This window comes from Anabrus simplex, chromosome 3, assembly GCF_040414725.1.
Source record: "Anabrus simplex isolate iqAnaSimp1 chromosome 3, ASM4041472v1, whole genome shotgun sequence".
NCBI lineage: Eukaryota > Metazoa > Arthropoda > Insecta > Orthoptera > Tettigoniidae > Anabrus > Anabrus simplex.
Genome location: NC_090267.1, coordinates 122032637 through 122059897, shown reverse-complemented (window position 1 = coordinate 122059897; position 27261 = coordinate 122032637). Strand labels below are relative to the sequence as shown.

General features: G+C 41.9%; 1 protein-coding gene across 1 annotated transcript in view; it reads left to right on the top strand.

The window, feature by feature from the left end:
- The window catches only part of LOC136866683 (protein O-mannosyl-transferase TMTC1), a 1311771-nt gene that overhangs the window by 1146275 nt on the left and 138235 nt on the right, over window positions 1-27261 (top strand). The window lies entirely within an intron of this gene.

Sequence of the window (27261 nt, the reverse complement as noted above, 5' to 3'; positions counted from 1 at the left end):
GTGTAGGGGTAGCATATCTGCCTCTTACCCGGAGGCCACAGGTTCGATTCCCGGCCAGGTTACCTGGATCTGAGGGTTGGTTCGAGGTCCACTCGGGTCAGCCTACGTGATTGCAATTGAGGAGCTATCTGACGGTGAGATGGCGGCCCCAGACTAGAAAGCCAAGTATAACGGCCGAGATGATTCGCCATGCTGACCACACGACACCTCATAATCTGTAGGCCTTCGGGCTGAGCTGCGGTCGCTTGGTATGCCATGGTCCTTCGGAGCAGTTGCGCAGTGGGGTTTGGTTGGTTTTATTACAAATATATAGTAATTGGGAGACGTCCTGGTGGCAATGATTACTTACAGTGCTGGTGGCGGTGGTGGTAATTATCGTCTTAAGAGGAAGTACAACTAGGCAACCATCCTCTATGTAACACCAATCAGAAGGAAAAAATGGAAGGGATCCGTCACTTCGAACAATGAAAATTTCGGCGAAAGAAAGACAAGGGGCCCCGAAGGGCGTGAAGATGGAAGACTCCCAAAGCCTCGGGAACCTAATACCGTCGGGGTCGGAAAAGAACATGATTTGACGAAGAGAGGTCGGATAGGATAGATAAAAGTGAGAAGCCTGGCACAAGTAAGTGTAAGCAATGCCAGGACTCGGCTAATGGCCCGTGGCCACCAACCAACGCTCCCAAGTTCAGAGCCCCTGGGGCCCCTTTTAGTTTCCCCTTACGACAGGCAGGGGATACCGTGGGTGCTATCCTACCGCCCCCACCCACAGGAGGATTACTTACAGTAGTGCGACATCAAAGTAAAAAAAGAAGTTAATTACATAACAACTATAACAAGAGAAATACAACAAAGAATCAAATAATAAAACTAAATATTACAAAGTGTTTGATATTTATTGGACGATGATAGAAGTTTAGATTTATTTCGTGAGTCTTCATATCAGCAAGGCAGCTTTCATCATCATCATCATCATCTGTTTACCCTCCAGGTTCGGTTTTTCCCTCGGACTTAGCGAGGGATCCCACCTCTACCGCCTCAGGGGCAGTGTCCTGGAGCTTCAGACTCTTGGTCGGGGGATACAACTGGGGAGTATGACCAGTACCTCGCCCAGGCGGCCTCACCTGCTGTGCTGAACAGGGGCCTTGTGGAGGGATGGGAAGATTGGAAGGGATAGGCAAGGAAGAGGGAAGGAAGCGGCCGTGGCCTTAAGTTAGGTACCATCCCGGCATTCGCCTGCAGGAGAAGTGGGAAACCACGGAAAACCACTTCCAGGATGGCTGAGGTGGGAATCGAACCCACCTCTACTCAGTTGACCTCCCGAGGCTGAGTGGACCCCGTTCCAGCCCTCGTACCACTTTTCAAATGTCGTGGCAGAGCCGGGAATCGAACCCGGGCCTCCGGGGGTGGCAGCTAATCACACTAACCACTACACCACAGAGGCGGACGGCAGCTTTCATTTGAGAAATATTTATAAGTTCCTTTTAATTCGTTATTAATCTGCCTGAGATTGGTTCCTTTTCTCTGGGGTCAGCTTGCTGACCTTTAGTTGAGAAGGGTTTCTGTTCAATTTCCGGCCAGGCAAGGGATTCTTAACTGCGTATGGTTAATTCCTCTGGCTCGGGGACTAGGCCTGTGTGTTTGTCTTAATTTTCGTCTTCACTTACATGCAACAGAACACACCACCAATCATCACACAGACACTTAAAACTGAAAACATCCTGCCACATAGGGATGGCATCGGGAAGGACATCGGACCATAAAACTGGGCAAAATCCGCACCAAGTGTCGACTTCAGTATATTGGAAGAAAGACCAGGAAGAAGAAAAAAAAAGAAAATGCAGGAAACATGGTGACAAGGATCCAGAATACTATACTTCAGCAGTTAAGGCCAACGGTCGTAGCCGTGTAGAAACACCGAATCCCGTGAGATCTCCGAAGTTAAGCAACATTGGGCGTGGTCAGGAGTTGGATGGGTTGCCACGCGCTGTTCGAGGGGTGGGGGGTGTAAGGGAATGGAGGAGCGGAAAGGCAGCAGTTAAGAACGAAGGAAATGAAATGTATATCCCAAAAATGAAATGCATGACGTGCGGCGTATTGAGTAGGTATATTGGCATGAAGATGAATGTAAATGGTGTATTAGTATCTTGATGGATCCATGTTGGCGACGATATGGACAACAAATTCGCTGGCTTTTTTACAATTTACTTCACCTTGCACCGACCCAGATAGGTCTTATGGTGACGATGGGATAGGAAAGGGCTAGGAGTGGGAAAGAAGCGATCGTGGCTTTAATTAAGGTACAGCCCCTGCATTTGCCTGCTATGAAAATAGGAAACCACGGAAAATCATTTTCAAGGCTGCCGACAGTGGGGTTGGAACCCATTATCACTCGGATCCAAGCTCTGTGAGAGCGCAATGATTTGACGGCGATGCTGCACCTTAGACGGTGATTATACTTGTTTGGGGTCTTTGGCAGCAGACTTATATGAAATGAAATGGCGTATAGCTTTTAGTGTCGGGAGTGTCCGAGGACATGTTGTGCTCGCCAGATGCAGGTATTTCGATTCGACGTCCTTAGGTGACCTCCGCGTCATGATGAGGATGAAATGATGATGAATACGACAAACAGGCTCAGCCCCCCGTGCCAGAGAAATTATCTAGTGATGTTTAAAATTCCCAACCCTGCCGGGAATCGAACCCGGGACCCCTGTGACTATAGGTCAGCATGCTAACCATTTAGCCATGGAGCCGGACAGCAGACTTATATGACAAATGTATTTAAAAAATGGTGCCGCCCTTCGACAAGTTCTTAAACTAGTGCGTTGCATTTGTTAAGAAGAAGGTAGTGTAACACTAAACCAGCAAAATTAAATGTCATTACCTTCTGATGTTCACATTCCTTTTTTTATGGCCCATCGGGAGTTACTTCCTGGATGGGCCTCGTATGATAATTCACGCACCAGTAATTAATCAACTCGATAGCTGCAGTCGCTTAAGTGCGGCCAGTATCCAGTAATCGGGAGATAGTGGGTTCGAGCCCCACTGTCGGCAGCCCTGAAGATGGTTTTCCGTGGTTTCCCATTTTAACTCCAGGCAAATGCCGGGGCTGTACCTTAATGAATGCCACGGCCGTTTCCTTCCAATTCCTAGGCCTTTCCTGTCCCATCGTCGCCATAAGACCTATCTGTGTCGGTGCGACGTAAAGCAAATAGCTAAAAAAAATAAATATATATATATATATTCAACTTCAATCAACGAAGCCATCTTACCTATATTTTCTGCTTTAATACCTTCAGTAGTGGTTCTTCGTTTTCTTTTTTCAGCTAGTCACATGAGCCCGACGCAGTGCAATCCGTTCTATCTTTCTGTTCTGACTTTGAGTGGATGGTACTTCACACACTTACAACTTTATACAAAGTCTGTGTTCATAAACACAGGAGGGAAATAAAAGGAGTAACAGTACACGGTAATTGGATCAAAAAGGCGAGACGTAATTGGAGTGCTGCATCAAACATAAAACACATGGCGACCATTGAAGCAGCAAGGGAGAATGTAGATTTGTGACAGTGCTAATGAGGCTTTTTAATGAACGTTGTAAAGACGGAGAATCTTAGGTCTATCTATGAAAGGGATTTTTCTCTGACCGCAGTTTTCCTCTTCCAAGCCAATTAGTCCTGTGACTTACTAAGGCCGATTCATTTCTCTGAGGTCTCGGGTTAAAAGGTAATGACGGTTTGATATCAAATACTTTTCTATCATGGAATTCTTACTTATTATATCAGGAGTTTGGAAGGGGAAGGACGAACCCAAATAATGAGTTTTAGGGAAAACGCGTTCAAAGAACAGAAAGGGCGATTAAGATAATTTTAATGTAATTGTTGTGAATTCACCATTTTATTTATTGATGTTGGTGTTGCCAGATTACAAGTAAAGGTGGAATGTACTGGGTGGACAAATTGTGAAGCATGTTCGATAGGATAGGCCTGGGGGAATATTGGGGGAGATATAGGGTCAACAAAAAAGGTCTGTATTGGAAGATGATAGAAAGTAGGGTAAGGGATATATATATACAAGGAACAGAGGCAGAATCCAAGAGTAAATTGTCCCTCTTGATATTTAATAGAGTAAGGCAAACTATTAGTTTAAAGATAGAAAATGTAGGCTAAATAGGAAAACAACTAGGGATCTGATATTATGGTTGATGAGGATTTATATTAATAAGGGTTGGACGAAAAAATTAGACAATAAGACATGTGTGTTGTGTGGCGAGGTGAAATAAGAGAAAGAAGTGAAAATGAAATTCCTGAAAGAGTGTGAGTTATCCTTGTTTGCCCAGGGAAGGAATGATCATAGAGTTATGTTATTTGATGAAGAAAAGGAAGACGAACATTAGTACAGTATAAGCAGATTTTTTGATGTGGTGAGGAAATTGTATATAGTTGGACTGAAAAACAAGTAAAAATAGACAGTTGTTCCCAAACATTAGGAGCTTGAGGTGGAGAGTTTCGGTACAGTGTGCTGGCACACTGCACACGGGACTATAACTGCGCGGTGGAGAGAACTTCGTGAAGCAACATTACATTCTCCGGATCAGCGGTAAAGTGCTGCTGTAACGGACGTGCTGTAGATACGGCCAGCATAAAGCTGCACGGAACGTGAAGAAACAGACGGAACACTGAAATTCGCACCCAATAATCACGTTTAAAGGCTGGTTTTACGTCAAGATTTTTTGGGTCAATATGAAATACACCACACGGCTAAAATGGCAGTAAAGGTGTTTAAGATTAACCACTCTAAGGATATTTTCACCAGTTGAATGTATCGGCCTGTAATGTGAGTAATTATGACCAGGATAAAACTTCACGGCACGTGAAAAAGCAATCGGAACTCTGAAAACATCCAAAAGGTCATGTCTAAATGTTGTTTTTACGATAAGAATGTTTTCATTCATTCTCAAATACACCTGTCATAATTACACTGGCAGTAGATGTGTTTACAAATGTCATAATGTAATTTTCACCAATTAAAAATATACTCGCACAGTTGAAGAAATATTCGTTAGTGCTCTATTTACGTACAAAATATACAAGCGGAATACGAAAATAAAATTTAGTCCATACAAGCAAAACACGAAGATAAGAATTAAAGACTATATACAAGCGGAACAGAAGATTAAAAATAAAACTACACAAGCAGAACATGAAAATAAAACTTAAACACAATATACAAGCATAATACGAAAATAAAAATTGGGGGATGTTTAAGTTTGAAAAATCTCGTCATTATGCCGGGTCAAGATCCCTTTGCGTTTCATTATCTCCGGTTTATTCTAGTTAAAATATCTTAAACAGGACTCCGTGCGACATTGTGCAAAGTTACCGTCTTTCGTACAAAACAAACTCTTTCAAAACAGTTGAAAACAAAACAGAACACATTAAGTTATTCGCATGTACCGTAGGCCAGTTGCCAACGGAACTCACAGAACAGAGAGGATATGACAGAACACGGAACACTCCAGCACATGGCAGCACACTGCTGGTATCGACAGTCAGCTAGTAAGCGACGGGCGTAGGGCACTGCATAGTGGTGCTTCTGACTGTATTGCGGGTCACTGCCTCGGCTCGCTTGAGAATGTTTCGGAACAACTGCCTTAAAGGGTTCAATACGGTGTTGATTAATAGGGTTTATCAAAAAGTGGATGTGTTTGCAATGAATCAGAAAATAAGAACGGATGTCACTTAAGAGGGGAGAGAATAACGTCGAAATAAGTCATGTCCTTATATTGAGGAGGTGCAGCTCTTTTCATGCATTCCCCCAAACCGCATGTACCATTTTAACCACATAACAGCCCTCCTGTAATTCTTAAATTACACTACCGTTACGCTACGTAGGCAGATAAGTCAAACGTTTTAACCCTGAAATCAATTTGATTGTCATCGTCGGCTGCTTCTTCAAATTCACTTACTTTCATTCCATCGTCAATAGCTTCTTGCGAATAAGATAAGTGAAGTGTATGGACGTATTCAAGAAAGACTTGTAGGTCTTTTAAGTTTTCTTCAGTAAATCTGGAAGCACCGTATTACTTCGGAGGGAGATCGGCATGCCTTAATTTAAACTTGGTTTCATCATTATGTCTCATTTTCCCTTTTTGTACGAGGACGGTTTGAAAAGTTCTCGGAATCACCGCTAGATGGCAGTGCTAGAGCAACGAGGTTCCCGCGCAATAATCACACATCCTTTGTGATTGAACATGTGGCGCGTCAGTGCTCTAGCTGCAAGAGTATGGTAGTGGTGACTCTTTGTTGTTGTTCCCGCGTAGTGATTTGTGACAATGGAAAAAACTGAGATTCGAGCAGTGATTAAATACTTTGTAAAGAAAGGTATGAAAGCAAAGGAAATTCATGCCGACTTTCAGAATACACTGGGGGACTCTGCTCCTTCATTTTCAACTGTTGCCAAGTGGACCAGCGAGTTTAAATTTGGTCGGGAGAGCTTGGATGATGATCCGCGTAGTGGACGGCCAAAAAGTGTTACGACCTCAGAATTTATCACAAAAGTGCATAAAATGGTCATGGAGGATCGTCGACTGAAAGTACGGGAGATTGCTGAAGCTGTAGGGATGTCTTCTGAACGGGTATATTATATTTTAACCGAAGAATTGGGTATGAAAAAATTATCCGGAAGATGGGTGCCGCGGCTCTTGACGTTGGACAATAAACGCATCAGATTGGAAATGTCCGAACCAAGTCTTGCCCGTTTTCAGTGCAACTAACAAGATTTTTTTCGCCAGTTTGTGACTACAGATGAAACTTGGGTCCACTACTATACCTCAGAGACAAAACAGCAGTCAAAGCAGTGGAAACATGCTGATTCACCACCACCAAAGAAAGCAAAGGCAGTGCGTTCGGCCGGAAAGGTCATGGCCTCAGTTTTCTGGGATGCAAAAGGCGTTCTGCTGATAGATAGTTGAACATTTGTAGGTACATTAATGTTACATACAGCATTGTAGAATTTCAAAACCAGTCTTGAAATATTTTGAAAATTTGAATATTTTACCACCCCTGTCTTGAGCTCAAGTTTGTAGAGCTTTAATTACCATATTCTGAAGAATAGTGTAAAGTCTAATAATTTTTCGGCAAGTGAGTTGGTTATCCTGTCTGTGGCACGTGGCTGTCAGATTTTTTTTTCGGGAGATGGTGGGTTCAAACCTAACTGTCGGCACCCCTGAAGATGGTTTTCTGTGGTTTTCTCTTTTCACACCAGGCAAATACTGGGCCTTAATTAAGGTCACAGTCACTTGAATGCCAGTCCTAGCCCTTTCCTGTCCCATCGTTCCCATTAAACCTGTTTGTGTCGTTGTGACGTAATAATAGCACAACAAGAAATCCCATGTGTACGAACAACGTGGAATTTATTCCTTTGTCCCTTATATTCCATGGAAAGGATGTAATGCAATTTATAAAACACCTAATTTTATAGTTTTTAGTTTGGTCTAGCCGAAATAAATGTCACATGACGTAAGAAACACTTGTTTGATGCTGTCGAAACGGCCTGAATGATTATGACACAAATAAGACAGAACAATCATTATGTCCTTATTCTGGCCGGCGCAGTTGGTGTGATTAGCTGCCAGCTCTGGAGGCTCGGGTTCGATTCCCGGCTCAGCCACGAAATTTGAAAATTGGTACGAGGGCTGGAATGGTGTCCACTCAGCTTCCGGAGGTCAAGTGTGTAGAGGGAGTTCGATTCCTACGTCAGTCATCCTCGACATAGTTTCTCGTTGTCTCCCTCTTCTCCTCCAGGCAAATGTCGGAATGGTGCCTAACTTAAGGCCACGACCGCTTCCTTCCCTCCCCCTTGTCTGTGCCTTCCGATCTTCCCATGCCCCCAAAGGGCCCCTGTTCAGCATAGCAGGTGAGGTTGCTTAGGTGATGTACTGGTCCTCCTCTCAGTTGTATCCCCTGACCCAAAGTCTCACTCTCCTGGACACTGGCCTTGAGGCGGCAGATGTGGGAACCTTCACTTTCGAGGGAAAACCAACCCAGGAGGGTAAACTGATTAAGAAAGGAAGATTATTATGTTTTTCACTTGTTCCTCAACAAAGTTCCCTGAATAGTGGCTGAGAATGTTTATGATTTCACAATATGCTCTCATCCCACACGTACATAGTAGCTGCTCAGGTTTTTAAGTTTGTGAAATCCTAAGCAGCTTCCTGTCTTGATAAATGAATTTTCACTTCTGTATCCAATGCTGCTATTATTGAGGAAAATTGGTTTATTTGCTTCAACATATTAATAAAATTTCCTCTTCATATTTTACCCGCATTTATACCCTCAGTGTATTCGGAAGGAAATGATAATATAACATCTTGTGGCCAAACAAAATCCCTTTCTCTTTTATTCATTACAGTTAGCAACGTACTTGTACGGGTTATCCCTCTACATAGAAACATTTCTACTTCTCCCTATCGCATTTCGTTCAACTCCCACTAGGTAATGAAAACATGTTTCCGACAAAGGTTAATGCAATTTATTTCTTCTTTTGATTTTGTAGGTACTCCTGTTTGTAATGGCATTATCGAAGTACGGATATTGCTTAACCTGTCATATCCTTGGGTTTCCGATCGCAGTGTCAAAATTCAGACCGAGCAGGTGGCTGCGCGGTTTGGGTCACATAGCTATCAGCTTGTATTCGGGGGACAGTGAGTTCGAATCTCAATGTCAGCAGCCATGAAAGTGATTTTCCAAACGTTCCCCATTTTCACACCAGGCAAACGCTGGGGCTGTACCTCAATTAAGGCCACAGTCGCTTCTTTCCTACTCCTATCCTATCCTATCCTATCCTATCCTATCCTATCCTATCCTATCCTATCCTATCCTATCCTATCCTATCCTATCCTATCCTATCCTGTCTAAATACTAATTAGAGGGTGTAAAGGAAGACGACCGACGAGGAATGAGAGTACTAGAAAAAGGAAACTGAAGGGCAACAAGGACGAGAAAATGAAAGACGAATTAAGTAGGGAGCACATTGAAGCCATTCCCCTCGTTTCAGTTCAGTTCAGTTGCCCTCGTATCCGTTCGCATCAGTTCGTTTGCCGAACACATTTCCCGTCTCTTTCGGACGTAGTCAGAGAACCCGGGTTTGAACAGCACCTGTAGCAATGTCGAGCTCTTCGTCCGAAGACAGTGAAATTACAGCCTGGGGAGAAGATGGGAGAAAATTTTGGATACATGAATTAAAATTCACTTTCCAGACTTGTTACTTGATGAGGACAACATCTTTAAATAGTTCAGAATATCAAGCTCCAAGTTATGAGTTGCTAAGCGTTCTACCCCTTTACACTATAATAGTCCGGCTCCTTGGCTGTATGGTTAGCATGCTGGAATTTGGTCACAGGGGCCATAAGTGTACCGGCAGCCTTGTGCTGCTGGGGTAGCGTGGCTCTGTTCCTGGTGAGTCCAAAGATTTAAATTCTGGACTGAGGACTGCTTCACTCGGCGTCGTTACACCAACAGAGGAACTATCTGATGCGAGAAAGAGGACCAAGTCAAGAAAGTGAATTGAACATGTGCATTAGTGGCGCTGACCACTTGAGCTCCAGTACCTGTTGTCAATATTACTGTCATCTTCTAACATTTCATCTCACAGAAATCGTCGTCTAAATTCCTCTACTAACTCTACTATAGACTAAGTCCTAAGGTACGTTGAGTTCATTTTATATAGAATTCAACAAGGAACATACCCTTAAATTGATGTACATTATATTACACAAACTTGTATAGCCTGTAGTACACCAAGTCATTTGAGAAGGAATAATTAATCGATTGCCTGGTGCAGGTCATTCCTCTTGACGTCCATGCGCGACTTACGCGCCTGGTGGTGAAAGGGATGATAATGAAGTGGTGTGAGGGTGAAACCCGATTTTGGCACACATATACATGCAATTCGCCACCAGTGACAATCGGTCCCAGCATAAAATGTGGGACAATCGCTCCCAGTTCATTAGCTGTTTACACTTGCGCGCGACTCACTGTCCGGCTCCTTCCTCTGAGAATAACCACGGGAAATTCCAAAGGACTATCCCTTTTACCAGTGGCGTATATTGAGGGCTACCAAGGCTATCAGTGAAGCCCACATCTCAGTTGAGCATCTGAAACTTGAAATGAAATGTCGTGTGGCTTTTAGTGCCGGGATATCCCAGGACGGGTTCGGCTCGCCAGGTGCAGGTCTTTCTATTTGACTCCCGTAGGCGATCTGCGCGTCGTGATGAGGATGAAATGATGATGAAGACAACACATACATCCAGCCCCCGTGCCATTGGAATTAAACAATTAAGGTTAAAATCCCCGATCCGGCCGGGAATCGAACCCGGGACCCTCTGAACCGAAGGCCAGTACGCTGACCGTTCAGCCAACGAGTCGGATATCTGAAACATTGTTCCATTTACAAAACTTGAAAGCAGTGAGGAAAAACGTCGCACATATTTCTGAGAGCAAGGCATCGGAGACTGCTATTATTATTATTATTATTATTATTATTATTATTATTATTATTATTATTATTATTATTATTATTATTATTATTATTGTTATTATGGGGCATGGCATGTATATAGGCTTGGTGTTGACCTAATGGGGATAAAATGAATGGCGGAGACGTCATAAACGTCATAAACTCCCACCCAGCCAGGGGAATTAATAATATGAGGGGGTTGATTCTGGAAACTGAACCGGGGCCATCGGACCAAAGGCAAACGTTCTATCGATTTAGCCACACAGCCGGACTTTCAATTGCTAAACCTTAGGCTACCATCTCCACTGATCCGGGGTTGAGCATTGGCTGTAGCAGAGGCCGGGGCAGTAGCTTGTGAAGCAGCCTTGACAACACAGCAGGCTTCTCCGTTGGCTACTGGCTGCAGTTCGAAACGCTGAAGGCTTCACGTTTACTAAACCACCTATCGAAAAGGGGTAACCTAAATCTAGTGGTAGCCCATGTCTTAATCCCAGCATACGCCACTGCCTTTTACTTCAAAAATTGCACTTGCCTGCTAGTCCCACTTCCTCTCATTTTCGCTCCCAGTGTTATACTGTTCTGGTCATCATTGTTTAGTGCATTCTGGTTGTGCTTCATATGGAAGTTTCAACGAACAGTCATGGGAAACGCTAACTTAACCTGAACACATCTGATGAACTCGCAGAGTCAGCGTAACACACTCCCTGTACTTAGCTGGTCTGTCGATCACTGCTAGAGTTACATAGTAAGGTGGTGGAGAAAACCCTCAGGAATACTCTCTAATGAGAACGGCCCCTTCTGGAGGCGATTGTCTATGGTGAACAGCTGGGCTAGACTAATTGACTGGGACCGATTATCACAAATTTTAAACTGAGAGCGATTGACACTAGTGGCGATTGATAGGACACCGTGGCACATAGCCTACTATGAAACCGAAAGGTCTGATCAAGGCTTAATGTCTCCATCTGATGAACAAATCGCCATCAGCAGCGTCATATGCCCTCACTTCCTTTCAACAATTCGGAGAGGTTTGGAAATGAACTCAGGCTTTTGGCACACAGTCTAGTGATTAGAGGTAGAATACCACAACCTCTCCTACTCTACCGGCCAATATTCTGATGATGAGCAATTTTTCCACCATCGGGACATGAACCAGGTAACCATGGTTCCATACCTTAAAGAAATGACACTTAACAATTACATGTCCACCAGGCAGGTTTAGAATGAATGATTGTAAAGGATTAGATTTTATTTGCCACGTTTTAATGCCGCACTAACACACCAAAGGTTTTCATCAACTGAAGGATGCTAGAATTGGCCTTAATTAAGGTACAGCCCGATCATTTCGTTGAAAATGGGAAACCACGGAAAACGATCTTCAAGGCTGCCGACGGAGAGATTCGAATGCAAGCTCAAAGCTCCGCGGCCCTAACCGCATGACCAGTTCACTCGGTATGACTAGATTTTCTTTTCCTTTTGGAGCGTGGTTAGTAGGCTACGTGTAGGCTACTTCTTTACTCAATAACTCTAATGATGGAGTATTGCGAAGTTAATGTTGAACATCAATCAAAACGTTTGAGTAAATATTGGCTTGAGAAGGGCTATTCCTAAAAGCTTCGATTTAAGAAGTATTATCCAAGTTTACTTATTGATGTCAATGTATGGCATGTATAACTGATGGTTACTGACAAAGTCAGACTAGTCTATTTCCGATGCTGAGGTAGGCTACTAAATAAAGGGAGGGAGTGGGAGTATTTCACATTTCTACGCTGTCGATACTGATCGGTTGTGCAACGGAAACGAAATATGATGTTACAAATAAAAGGAATATATTAAATGTCATATTTCATAAAAGTGATGGAAAGAATTCAGTTTGTCCCGATCATCATTCTAGAGTTCAAATTACTTAACAGGGGGCTCCACTGTCATCCGGATGTTTGAATGGTGTCAGAGTCACTTGAATGGTACGAGTGCCTCGAATCAAAGTGTGCTTGAATGTTGATCCACTGAGCAGCGGCAAGTTTTACTGACCTCCATGCTCTTCATTCTGGAGGCGTTGGGCTGTTCCCTGCCGTCGGCTGTCCTGAGAATGGTTTTCCATGATTTTCTATTCACTTTCACTAAGACAAATGCTTGGGCAGATCCTTTTATAGGCCACGGACACTACTACCTCACCTTGCCCACACCTTAAAACACCATTTCGAATCTTCTTGGCATGAGAGACGGCGTAAAACCCTCTAAGATTCCCGCCGTACCGTTTTGGGCTACGGAATGAACACATGTTTAGTAGATACGGAGGATGCATTTGTCGTCGAATGAAGCCACTCGTGCACGTACGCTGCTAGTCGCAGAGGTACATTGCCAGAATGCTAGGTGTGGTTCAGAATAATATTTGGTAGCTACCGAGACATTTCCAGGAGACTGGAAGTGTTGCCAGGCGCCGCAGCGTTTGCTGAGACCACCAAAAGGAAAGCAACCCAGGATAGGATCATTTTGTGCGTCAAGAAGCCATCCAATACCGCCAAGTTACGGCACGATCACTATAGTGCACCAACAGCAGGTTTCTGGAGTGCTAGGTAGTAACCAAACATCACCATAGCAAGATCCTGCAGTTTGACAGAAATCATCTGCAATAGTAACTAAGACACTGGCGTCCTGTGCTGTTTTCTGATGAACCCAGTTTCAATTATATAGTTCAGATTGTCGTCTGCGAGTCTGGAAAAGACGTAGGGAACAATTTCATCCGATAGCTGTAGAATCCACGTTGCTTATGGAGTTTGATCTGTAATGGTGTGGGCAGGCGTAAATCTTAATATGATAATGCTATTTGCTTTATGATCCACTAACTACTTTTACGGTTTTTGGAGACGCCGAGGTGCCGGAATTTTGTGTCAAAAGAGTTCTTTTACGTGCAGTAAATCTACCGACACGAGGCAGACGTATTTGAGCACCTTCAAATACCTCCGGACTGAGCCAGGATCGAATCTGCCAAATTTAGGTTAGAAGGCCAGCGCCTCAACCGTCTGAGCCACTCAGCCCGGTGGTGTAAGTCTTGACACGAAAACTGATTTCTTGATCATTCGCAATATATCAACTACTCTACGACACACTGACGAGATCCTTAGTGCCACCTATAATTCCTCTAGTGAGACAACTCAGAGAAAACGCAGTATTCATACACAATAACGCTAGAATGATGCCCCCGTCGGTCGTACATCCTACAAAAGCACCACGTGCAACGAATGGAGTGGCCATCCAAGAGTTCCGACTTGAATCTGATCGAGCAAGTCTGGGAACAACAGGAGCAACGCATCGAGCGAGTAATTCACTACTGCAAACAATGCAAGGCCTTGAAGACGCCCTTTTGGAAAAGTAGGGACGTTCGCCTCAAATGAACCTGCGACGCCTTTTCAGAAGTATGAAGAGGCGTTGTGAAGCTGTTATCCATGCAAGGTATGGCAATATTCTTTCGGTGTGCTACCAAGGACTACTTTGTTTAGTCCCCTGTGGGTGGGGAACGCAGACGAAGAATACACCCACGGTATACCCTTCCTGTCATAAGAGGCGACTAAAAGGGGCGACCAAGTGATGGTTGAATTAGAAACACGAGACTGCTTGTAATTAGTACCATCACGCGACGAAAAACGTGTGTCGTCTTTACTAGCGAGTAGTGCTGCTATGTTAGGTACACATTAGGTTTGTGATTAGTAGCAACAGAGGGTGAATCAGTATTAGTGATTAGTGCCGCTTCCTTCTTTCTTTTCTTTTTCTACCGCATTTCCCACACCTGTGGGGTCGCGGGTGCGAGCTGTGTCACACATATGTGGATTTGGCCTTTTTTACGGCCGGATGTCCTTCCTGACGCCAACCTTATATGGAAGGATGTAATCACTGTTGCGTGTTCCTGTGGTGGTTGGTAGTATAGTGTGTTGTCTGAGTATGAGGAGGAAAGTATTGGAACAAACACAAAACACCCCGTCCCCGAGCCAGACGAATTAACCAAACACGATTAAAATCCCCGATCCGGCCGGGAATCGAACCCGGTACCCTCTGAACCGAAGGTCTCAACGCTGACCATTCAGCCAATGAGTCGGACATTAGTGATTAGTACCGCTAACATGCGGATTGCCACGGGTTTACGTTCCCTGTGATTTGTACCATTATGTGAGAAACACCACAGGTCTGGGTGTGATTAGTACCACTATACGAGTGACACCATGAGTTTGCGTTGCCTATGAGTGGCACCGTAATATGAGAAACACCATAGGTCTGCGTTACCTCTGCGTATTACATTACCTATGAGTAGTACCACAATGTGTGGAACACCTTAAGTCTACGTCACTCATGATTAATATCGCTATGGTTCTTATATTCCTATTGTGAGGGGCCGTTGACCTGGATTTTGGACCCCGTTAGACAACAAGCATCATCGACTCAGGATTGTGCTTTGGAAGCAGCCTCTTGGTCAGTATATACTGTTGTTTTGAGAGGGTATCTGAGAAGGTGGGGCATTGTGGGTCGAATATACTGGTTGTTTTAAGTTCATAATCATTGTTCATTACCTCTATTTTTCAATTCTAGGAAGTGGATTAATTTTGGAACTATTTTTAACTTTCAATATCGCAAGTTGAATCCACTGTATATTTTAAATTCATATTCATGCACTCATTCTTCATTAACACGTTTTGAATTCTGATCATCAAATAAGTCAGTGATCAATGATCTGCATTTTGAACTGTCCGCCAGGTGGCAGATTTCCTATCAATAATTTACCTTTATTTTTCTTAAATATTTTCAAAGAACTTTGAAAAATATCGAACATCTCCCTTGGTAAAATATTCCAATCCCTTACTCCTTGTCCAATAAATGAGTATCTGTCCTCTTGAATTCCAATTTTATCTTCGTATTATGACACTTCTTACTTTAAAAAGCTCCACTAAAGCTTATTCGTCTACTAATATCATTCCACGCCAACTCTCCACTGACACCTCGTAACTTAGCCAAGCAACTCATCTCCTTACTCCGAAGTCTTCCCAGCCCAATGTTTGCAACATTTTCGTAACACTACTCTTTTTGTCGAAAATCGCCAAGAATAAATCGTGCTGCTTTCCCATCGATCTATTTCGGATCAAGCAGTCCTGGTGTGGGCCCTGTATACTGGAACCGTGTTCTAACTGGGATCTAATTACTGACCTGTAAGGCCTCCGTTGAAAATGGCTGCAGGGTTCCTTTCCGTGTAAAATTACTTATATTATCAATACAATTGTAATTCATAATATGGTCGAGACGTGTCTCCATATATATTGAATCAATATTTCAATGAAGTGTTCGACACACAGTGCAGAGTAACAATGAGCACATTTGACAACAGCCACATCACTTCAACGTTGCACCCAAACGTCATCGCACAACGTAACTAACAGCAACTACTCGAAGTTACACGTTTCATCAAAAGCGTAACTGTCCGACTCGTTGGCTGAATGGTCAGCGTACTGGCCTTCGGTTCAGAGGGTCCCGGGTTCGATTCCCGGCCGGGTCGGGGATTCCAATGGCCCGGGGGCTGGGTGTTTGTGCTGTCCCCAACATTCCTGCAACTCACACACCACACATAACACTATCCTCCACCACAACAACACGCAGTTACCTACACATGGCAGATGCCGCCCACCCTCATCGGAGGGGCTGCCTTACAAGGGCTGCACTCGGCTAGCAATAGCCACACGAAATTATTATAAAAGCGTAACTTTATACTTAAAGGATCCCTGAATTCGTCTTCAGCGACCATTTTTTTCAGCTTTTCTCTCAGTCTGGGTCGTTTGGATTCAAATACTTCCCGCATAAGTGGAGCCTAAAAGACTTTTGTCTATTCGAAGAATAAGAGCAGCTTACTATTATTATTATTATTATTATTATTATTATTATTATTATTATTATTATTATTATTATTATTATTATTATTATTATTATTATTGAATTTTTTAAAAGTTGTTTTAAGTCGCACCGTCACAGGTAGGTCTTATGACGACGATGGGATAGGAAAGGGCTAGGAGTGGGAAGAAAGCGGCCATGGCTTTATTAAGGTACAGTAAAGGAGTAAAACCACGGAAGACCATCTTCAGGGCTGCCGACTGTTGGGTTCGAACACACTATCTCCGGAATGAAAACTGATAGCTACGTGACTCAAACCGCGCAACCACTTGCTCAGTAGCTAATAAATAACGAAGCGGGTCATTAACTACAACCAGAAAAATCATCTGATTCCGAGAAGGTGAGAGAGAACTGGAGTTCAACAGGACAGTTCGGCTTGGAAGGATAACAGCAGCATAAGTAAGAGAAAACAATGACTGATACAGCTCCATCTCATCACAGTGGCTCACAAGTTTTCAGGGACCGGAGTCATATAATTTTCTTTCAAAGTGTGGACATTGACTGGACCTAATTTTGGGGTACAAACCTACAGCTTGCGAGAGGATCTCGCGGTCTCAGTTTTGATGCGTGCATATAGCACATGTGGGACGTCGGTTGAGTTCTGAATTTCTGCCAATTTCTTCTGCAAGACCCCTTCTAATAATTCTTTTTGGACCTCCATTGCTCACTTTGCCTTGGTGGGACTCCGAAGTTTCTAGGTTTCTGAGGTAAGCATGATTTACTTTTACGGTTTACAGAGGTTGTTCTTATGCGTCGATATATCTGTCGATACGAGGCTGGTGTATTTTCCCACCGTTAAATACCACCGGACTAAGCCTTGATCGAACACGCTACATTGGGCTCAGAAATCAATCGCTCTACGTTCAACGCCTGTGAGTCCGGATCTTCATTTTTCCAAGAGCTAATAATCCCGTTCTCTTTACCCTTATGTGGAGAGGCACTGTTCTATCAGTTTCAATCAATCAATCAATCAATCAATCAATCAATCAATCAATCAATCAATCAATCAATCAATCAATCAATCAATCAATCAATCAATCAATCAATCAATCAATCAATCAATCAATCAATCCTGATCTGCATTTAGGGCAGTCGCCCAGGTGGCAGATTCCCTATCCGTTGCTTTCCTAGCCTTTTCCTAAATGATTTCAAAGAAATTGGAAATTTATTGAACGTCTCCCTTGGTAAGTTATTCCAATCCCTAACTCCCCTTCCTATAAATGAATATTTGCCCCAGTTTGTCCTCTTGAATTCCAACTTTATCTTCATATTGTGATCTTTCCTACTTTTATAAACGCCATTCAAACTTATTCGTCTACTAATGTCATTCCACGCTAACTCTCCGCTGACAGCTCGGAACATACCACTTAGTCGAGCAGCTCTTCTTCTTTCTCTCAATTCTTCGCAACCCAAACATTGCAACATTTTTGTAACGCTACTCTTTTGTCGGAAATCACCCAGAACAAATCGAGCTGCTTTTCTTTGGACTTTTTCCAGTTCTTGAATCAGGTAATCCTGGTGAGGGTCCCATACACTGGAACCATACTCTAGTTGGGCTCTTACCAGAGACTTATATGCCCTCTCCTTTACATCCTTACTACAACCCCTAAACACCCTCATAACATGTGCAGAGATCTGTACCCTTTATTACAATCCCATTTATGTGATTACCCCAATGAAGATCTTTCCTTATATTAACACCTAGATACTTACAATGATCCCCAAAAGGAACTTTCACTCCATCAACGCAGTAATTAAAACTGAGAGGACTTTTCCTATTTGTGAAACTCACAACCTGACTTTTAACCCCGTTTATCATCATACCATTGCCTGCTGTCCATTTCACAACATTTTCGAGGTCACTCTGCAGTTGCTCACAATCTTGTAACTTATTTATCACTCTATAGAGAATAACATCATCCGCAAAAAGCCTTACCTCCGATTCCACTCCTTTACTCATATCATTTATATATATAAGAAAACATAAAGGTCCGATAATACTGCCTTTAGGAATTCTCCTCTTAATTATTACAGGGTCAGATAAAGCTTCACCTACCCTAATTCTCTGAGATCTATTTTCTAGAAATATAGCAACCCATTCAGTCACTCTTTTGTCTAGTCCAATTGCACTCATTTTTGCCAGTAGTCTCCCATGATCCACACTATCAAATGCTTTAGACCGGTCAATCGCGATACAGTCCATTTGACCTCCAGAATCCAAGATATCTGCTATATCTTGCTGGAATCCTACAAGTTGAGCTTCAGTGGAATAACCTTTCCTAAAACCGAATTGCCTTCTATCGAACCAGTTATTAATTTCGCAAACATGTCTAATATAATCAGAAAGAATGCCTTCCCAAAGCTTACATACAATGCATGTCAAACTTACTGGCCTGTAATTTTCAGCTTTATGTCTATCAACCTTTCCTTTATACACAGGGGCTACTATAGCAACTCTCCATTCATCTGGTATAGCTCCTCCGACCAAACAATAATCTATAGGTCAAAGATTAGATTGTTTCAATACATATATCGTCGCTGTTCGGGCAAATGGTCATATCTCACAATGCTCTTCCTGTCCATTATTTTCCTTAAGACTGGTCACGCCACCCAGCCACATATGGATATTTAGTCAATCAGAACAATATTCCTTGTGTTAATTATCCTATGGTTACGTGTAAAGGAAAATGAACCTTACCGTACCGCACTCTAGGAATGTATGTTTGCATGACTCTTTTACGCGCTCCCACAGTGTAATGTCCTTAAAGTTCTTATTACTTTAACGCCAACGTACGAAAGTCAACACAACGGAAGTTGTTTTGATGGACTGCATATCCATTCGTGGCTGAGAGGCGTGTCCAGTCTTAAGTAAAATAATGGATAAGAAGAGCGTTCTGATACACGACCTTTTGCCCGAACAGCGACGACATATTCTCAATTAATTATAATTTCTCCTTAATAAGGATATTGAAGAAAACCATTCACTCCACTATTGTAAGAAATATTTGTTAACATTCATGTACAACACTTGTTACGCTCCACTTTGTCATATTTCAGTTGCTCGTTTTGCATAAATGTCATAAAAATGGAGAATTAGTGAAGAAATGTGTATGTTAGTTTACGTGGTTGCGTATATTACCTATAAGAACATGGTTCTTTGAAGTAAGTTACTAATTAGTATTGCATAATAGTCCACTTCCGTAGCGTAACGGTTAGCACTATTAGCCACCGTCCTGGAGGTCCGGATTCGATTTCCGGTACTACCAGAGAGCTGGTATTTCCGTGTCTCCGGCGGCAGCGCGCCGGTCTCTCACCGATGGCGTCCGTGGTTCCAACTCCGGTCACTCCATGTGAGACTTGTGCTGGACAGAGCGGAGGCGGGAAAGGGTTTTCCTGTCATTCTTTCATTCCAGAAACACTCTCCAATATCATTTCATCGCCCGTCATTTATCACTACCCAAGAGGAGTGCGACAGACTTAGGCAGCCGCCACAGTTCCTAGCCTCGCCGCTGGATGGGGGCTTCACTCATTCCATTCCTGACCCGGTCGAATGACTTGAAACAGGCTGTGGGATAAGGACACGAGTTGTTTTAATTACAAACCAGAGGAAAATTGAAATAAGATGTTAAGAAAATAAGAAATCTCCAGGAGACTCTAGAGAACGTTGTTTATATAAAATGTTTGTATAAATATTCAAGGAATTATAGCAATATCGTGCAAACCCATTTATCTGAAACAGTAACATGAACATCTGATAAATAATGAATAGTTAATTTCAAGGCTTCTTAACAATATGAAAATTATTTCACAAATTGTTATGATACATTAAAAGTATGTATCATTTTTAGTACCTGAGATACAAATAATTCTACAAGATTTAAGGTAGTGAAAAGTATATATTCCCCCTTAAGGGGAGTCATGACTGAAATTTGGAACACCTACAATTGACCACTTATCACAACCAAATTTAAAACACAGGATATAGGCCTATTAATAAGATAGAGTACCACACAAAATTTGAAGCTGATCAGTTATTTTGTTGGGAGGATATTAACATTTTTTCCATATGTTGCATGTAAAATGCTCCTTGTGGCACAATTTTCATTATTTTTGGGTTATAATTTGACAGGCTTGCCAAAAATACTCGTACACTTAATAATAATAATTCTGGGTTTTGCAGTCAGGTATAAATTATTGGAGATATAAGTTTATAATTATTCACACAATAGGTAAAGATCTAGTTTGGTGCTATTTCAGGAGCACACATATCAAGGTAATATTCAACTGATAATATGCAGAACTTCTTTTAATTCCTGTACATATTGGAACATTATCTGAAAATTTCAGATGTATCTGATAAGAATTCTCTTACAAGGTGCATTTTGTACATGACAAAGAACTGAGAATGTTTTAAGCTAGAAAAATTCAATTTGAGGGTTTTAAGAAATACGTGCTTTAAAACTGCTCTGGATTTTAAATTACTCCCTCAGACTTCTTTCTCCTCTCATGCACAACCTGGGCCTAGCACCACGGAAATACATTCCAGAGGGATTATTGAAATGGTAGTCCGAAAGATCTTTGAAGCCTGTATTGTCTGGCAACGTGAGATAATGGGGCGTATATTCCGTGGTGCTACCCTTTAAGGGAGGCTGGGACTGAGGTTTTGGTGAAAAAAGTAAAAATTATCGATTTTTCAATTTGTGCATATTGTTGTTCGCCGGACTCCTTCGGATCATTTGGCGGTGGTATTTTTCGGGTTCCGCCATTTTTGAAGTACTAGCGTGACATTTAAATGTCCGGTTGAGTCCCTATCCACTAGCTTTTACTTACAAAAATGTGTTCATTTTCATATATACATTTTCAGGTATTTAACACTTTCTAGCTGAACCAATTTGGTTTCAATCTCATGGGTTGTTAACACCTGTAATGTCTTGATATTAACACAAGGAATTTTTTTATAATGTTGATACTTTAAAAGATAGTAGCCTTCAAAGGGGATTTTTCAGCATAATTTGAGAAAAATATAAACACACAAGACACATTTTTTCCTCACATTCATCGCCTACATATGCATACTTTCTCTCTGTTAAAATTCTTTTCATACCTTGAAGTGCCTGTACACCAGTTTTGAATGTGATATTTGAAGTAACTGTTCAGCTGGAGCACTTTTTATGCTTATCGATTTTTAAATTTTTTAAATCTAAGTGTTAATTTCTCAGAAAGTTATTTTGCTATTTTTCTGAAAATTGGTATATGGCCTTATTTCACCGTTAGGAGAAAACAAACTAAATTTCATTCAATTCTATCAATAATTACTATTTTTTTATAAATTCAGTCCTAACTTCCCTGGCAACGTGAGATAATGGGGCGTATACTCCGTGTTGCTACCCTTTAAGTTCGCGTTTTAGAGCTTTGAAAATTGGGTTAGAAGAAAATTGATAATGAGATTTGGAAACGGAGGGATTGGGTATTTTTAAGATTTAACATTGAAAATTACTTTTCTTTTTTGGTCGAAACTTGTAACATTTCAGTCATGACTCACTTTAAAACAACAAACACCACCAGTGTATGTGGTACCATGCCACTGGCCAACAATAAATGAGTCATATTGTTTCCGACTTCTGACACATTATATTTTGTATGCGGTACTAAACTTGATACTGCGCGGCTGTGAGCTTGCATCCGGGAGATAGTAGGTTCGAATCCCACTATCGGCAGCCCTGAAGATGGTTTTCCGTGGTTTCCCATTTTCACACCAGGCAAATGCTGGGGTTGTACCTTAATTAAGGCCACGGCCGCTTCCTTCCAACTCCTAGGCCTTTCCTATCCCATCGTCGCCATAAGACCTATCTGTGTCGGTGCGACGTAAAGCCCCTAGCAAAAAAAAAAAAAACAAAAAAAAAAACCTTGATACTGAGTTCCTGTTGTAGTTGCTCTAATATTCACTGTCCATATCTCTTCATCCTACTTCCTGTTTTGCTTATTACTATCTTAAAACATGAATAATGTTCATTACAAGTACTTGAGATTACCTCGTCCTTGGCCGGAACTGAGAGTCTTGTTAACTACAGTTCTGTTTTCCTTCTACTACCTGCTCTCTCCTTGTAGAGGAAGGAAGGTGTTTATACCTATTAGTTTCTGGTCTTACGTGCGGTAAACATATTCCAAGTCATTTCCATGTGCTCGAGACACGTGTAGAAGGGACTGGGGCGTGAGGTAATGAGCCGATTTCTGAATTAATGCTCGGCAGTTACCTCTCTACTGCTGCATTGTGGGGACGCATCCTCGACGAGAAGATCGATACTTTTAGTGGGTCGACCACGAGAAAGAGCGAGAGTGTGGGACAGAGAGATACAGATGCTGGGTTATAACGTTAGTCTGTACTCTTTCTAGTCTGCCAGACATTCTGACACATAACCATATGCCGATGATCTCACGAAAACTGCAACACATAAATTACTTTAATGGTACATGGTACATGGTACATGCTAATAATACGCTATACGAAAAAAGCATTGAAATTTCAAACAAGCTTGTACATCAAGATAAGTCATTTTAACGTCCAATGTGGCAACGGCAACACGTATATAACTGCGCCGGTGCAGCATGGGTTCAAAATGTGCACCTTCACGTCACACGCATTCCTTTTTGTTTTTTGGAGAAGGCATTTAATAAGATAAGATTTAGATGTGCTGAATAGCATACCGATATATTAAGACTCAGTTGTGCGTTCTAGGAGCTATATGTGGTTTGATTGTATGTTCTGACTGTGTGTTGGTGTTATCTTGTGACTACGATCTATTTTAGTGATATTAGGGTCATATTTTGCTATATTTTTATGCTTCAAGTGTCCCACATCTTTATTTATTACTATCAAACACCAGTTAGAAGGGCAGTTTATTATTTTTGCCGGTCATTCTGCCCCAAGTGTCAGCCATTTTGCATGTTTTTAAACCATAGCCATGGGAACCATGGTACAGATGGGGACTCTACTCTTTATGTTTTGCGTTGCGAAAGCCACAGAGTTTGTACACTTTCTGCCCTTACTTAGTCAGGCATCATTAGGATGGGCAAACTGCGTAGGGACCAGAATATCTCCCGCTATAAGGAGATCCCCTATACCAAGTGCCAACAATCTCCCTGAGAGTGGATGAGCAGGTATAGGATAGAACACTATATTGTCCTGGGGCCAAGAAATGATCCATAAAGCTGGAGGAACCAAATTTTGTGTCAACGGCATTTGGATACAGTAGGCAACGGCATATCACTGCATTCGAGATCCTCAAGAATAACCCTATAAATTCACGTAGTAATGGCTCAGTACAATACAAAGATCAGAGCTGGCTACGTGGAACGCCAATCTCGTATGGAGACGGCGTCTTAAGGAGAAAAAGAAGAAGATTGTCGAACATGCCGATACACACAAGCTGCTGCAGAAACATAGAGAATACTGTATCTTCTCTCGTAATTCGGAAACATTCACAGGTAGGTCATCTGATCGGATGCCGTATGTAGGCATCTGGAGGCGTGAAATCCGGAGAGTGGGCGACGATACAGGAAATTAACCGATCCCAAAATGTTGTTTCAGAAGGGCAAATGACCCCCTCACGGTGTGGCCTGTAGCTCCATTTTCGTTGGAATGACAGCTTTCTGGTGATATTCATTATTGTTTCATGTTCACAGTATGTTTGTAATTTCAGTCCTGTTTGTTTTGCCAAATATTCTACCAATAACGTACTGATACCGTACCATTATACATTCACTAGCAAGAGAACTGCTTGAGTTTGGCTAGACCAATTTCGATAAAACTTAGATGGGATAAACAATTCAGACATCATCAACTATATGGTAATACATTTTTTTCTATATGCATATGCACTGTAGAAATGCAGAAAATGGTATTTAGACAACACGAACAGAATTTCACATTCTACAAAGTTTTTAAATAACACGCAGTTTATATGACTATATTGTCAAGGTAATCTATGTAGGCTATATAATCAAAAGTAAGTTTGTTTGTTCGCTATACAAATCCAGACACTTCCATTGACCGGTATCAATATTTGCACCAGGGCTCATGAAGCACACAGACGGGTCATAGAGGTAGTTATATCGTCAAAGGTTTAATAAAATAAAATTGGTCATAGTATGTGATATGCGGCTAGATTATTTTGACGGCATTTTTATACAAACTCTCTTAAGGAAAAGACTGAATACTCGAAAAGTATTAAAGAACATTAGACCGGGCACACGAACATCATGAGACGTAGAACAGTATGGAATATTGTTAAACCTTATACAGAAGTACAGGACTAAACTCTTCGTTGGTATTTCCCTGTGGTAGAATCAAGCGATCTATTCTCTGGAGAATTAACCTCAATCCCATAAATGAGTCGAATGGGTCGTAAAGGTAACTATAGAATATTTTCAAAGAGTTCATGAAACTGGCCGTGATACACGGGTAGAAGGTTTTGTGTGTGGACGCAAGTCTTGATACCAAAACTCTCAACAGGTAGACGGGAATAGCATGGAACGAATAGCATGGAACATAAAATAGCAAGGAATATCTATGATACAATCTAGCGATTTATACTCTGGAAAATTAACCTCAGTTCCATATATGAGTAACAAATTATTGCTTACAGGTGGCGGATTTTGCTCTATGATACCACATAGCAATTTATTGTCTTAAATTAGTATTGAGCGAATGCTTTCAGACGTATTTTCTTGACACTTTGTTTATTAATTCTAAAAACTATAACTTTATTTATTACGTGTTTTCTTCCTTGAGTGCTAAAGTGCTTGTTAGTGCAGCGCGTATCTTATTCACGTCTTCGTATACCATCTTTGAAAATCAGCCACCATTACGAAACTTCATAGAGGTTACAGAGGTTAAGCTGTTTGCTGGTGTAAGGCAAGGAGGGTGGAGGAGTGATGGTGTTGGTGGTGATTATTGATTTAAGAGGAAGTTCAACTAGGCAACCGTCCTCTATATGACACTAATCGGAGATAAAAATGGAAGGGATCGGGCACTCCGGAAAATAATGATATCGGCCAAGGAAAGACTGGAGCCACGAAGGGCGTGAAAATGAGGACTCCCTAGGCCTCGAAAACCTAATACCGTCGGAGTTGGAAAAGAATAAGAGTTGGCCGAAGGAGATCGGATAGAACAGGTGAGAATGAGGAGCCTGGCACAAGTAAATGGAAGCGATGCCAGGACTCAGCTAAAGGCCCTTGATCGCCAACCCACGCTCCCAAGCTGAGAACCCCTGAGGCCCCTAATAGTCGCCACTTACGACAGGCAGAGGATACCGTGGGTTTTATTATATCGCCGCCACCCACAGGGGGAGACGGTGCAGGATGTATGACATTTATTCATAACCAACCGGAATGGAAGAAAAGCACTTTTATGCGCACAATATTTTCGTAATTTATGTAATTTGTAAATGGACACACCAACCGAATGCAAACAGATTACCTTCGAAATTAAATTCTGAACACATGTAAGTAACTTTCAGAGCAGTCCTACAATTATTCCGTAATGACAATATCTTTACCACAGCCATACATTGCTGCAGTCTATACTTCCATGTGGCTGTATCCAGGTACCATAAATGTGTGATGCTTAGTACTTCCTGCAACACTTTGGTGACCATAACTATTATATGTGAATTTTTATTCTGACCTCCGCATGCATCAGAATTAAAGTTCTTCAAGGTGCTTGTAATGAGGCAACCTGATTTGCACCTCGACGTTTCAACTTATATAAAGCAAGTTACACTAGTTTATAGCCTCTTACCTCTTACGCAGACGAAGAATACGCCCACGGTATCTCCTGCTTGTTGTAAGAGCGACTAAAAGGGGTGACCAAGGGATGCTTGAATTAGAACCATGAAACTATTTGTGATCAGTAGGATAACACCATGGGTCGCATTTACTTGCGAGTAGTACTACTACGTTAGGTTCACAATAGGTTTGTGATTAGTAGCAGTAGATAGTGGTTCATTGTGGGTTTACAGCACCTGTGATTGGTACCACTGTATGCGGAATACCACGGGCTTACGTTGCCTGTGATTAGTACCCACTATGGGAATACCGGCGCCCGTGATTAGTACACCTATGTGAGGAACACAATGGGTTTGCGTTGCCTGTCGGTGGATTTTGGACCCTTTTAGGCAACAAGCATAATCGATTCAGGATTGTGCTTTGGAAGCAGCCACTTGGTCAGTATATACTATTGTTTTAAGTTAATTTCTGTGGTGGTGGGGCATTGCTGGTCGGATCGGCTGATTATTTTAAGTTCATAATCATTGTTCATCGTCGTCTTTTTGAATTCTAGTCATTGGATCGAATTTTGATTTATTTTAATCTTTCAGAGTTGGATCCGCTGATTATTTTGAATTCATATTCATCCATTCATTCTTCTTCATCACGTTTATAATTCTGGTCAGAGGATGAATGTTAGACTTTTAAATTGTCATTATGTTTCGTCTCATTTCGTACCGTTAGGGGCCGATGGCCTAGATGTGAGTCCTCTTTAAACAACAAGCATCATCATCTTAATTATAGCCTCTTGAATACAGATTTTGCGCTGTTGCTTACAAAGACAAAATCACACTAATAAAATAAAATTGGCTGGAAAGTTACTGATTATTGTCAACTGGTGGACTATGAATGATTATACTATTGCAAATTTAGGCACTGTACAGACTAGGCATACAAAATAAAATTCCTAGTTACAGTTCGATAGCTTCAGCATAAACAATTTTACAAAGAAGTGCATTTCTTAAACAAATGGTGAAAATCACTTAAGTCACA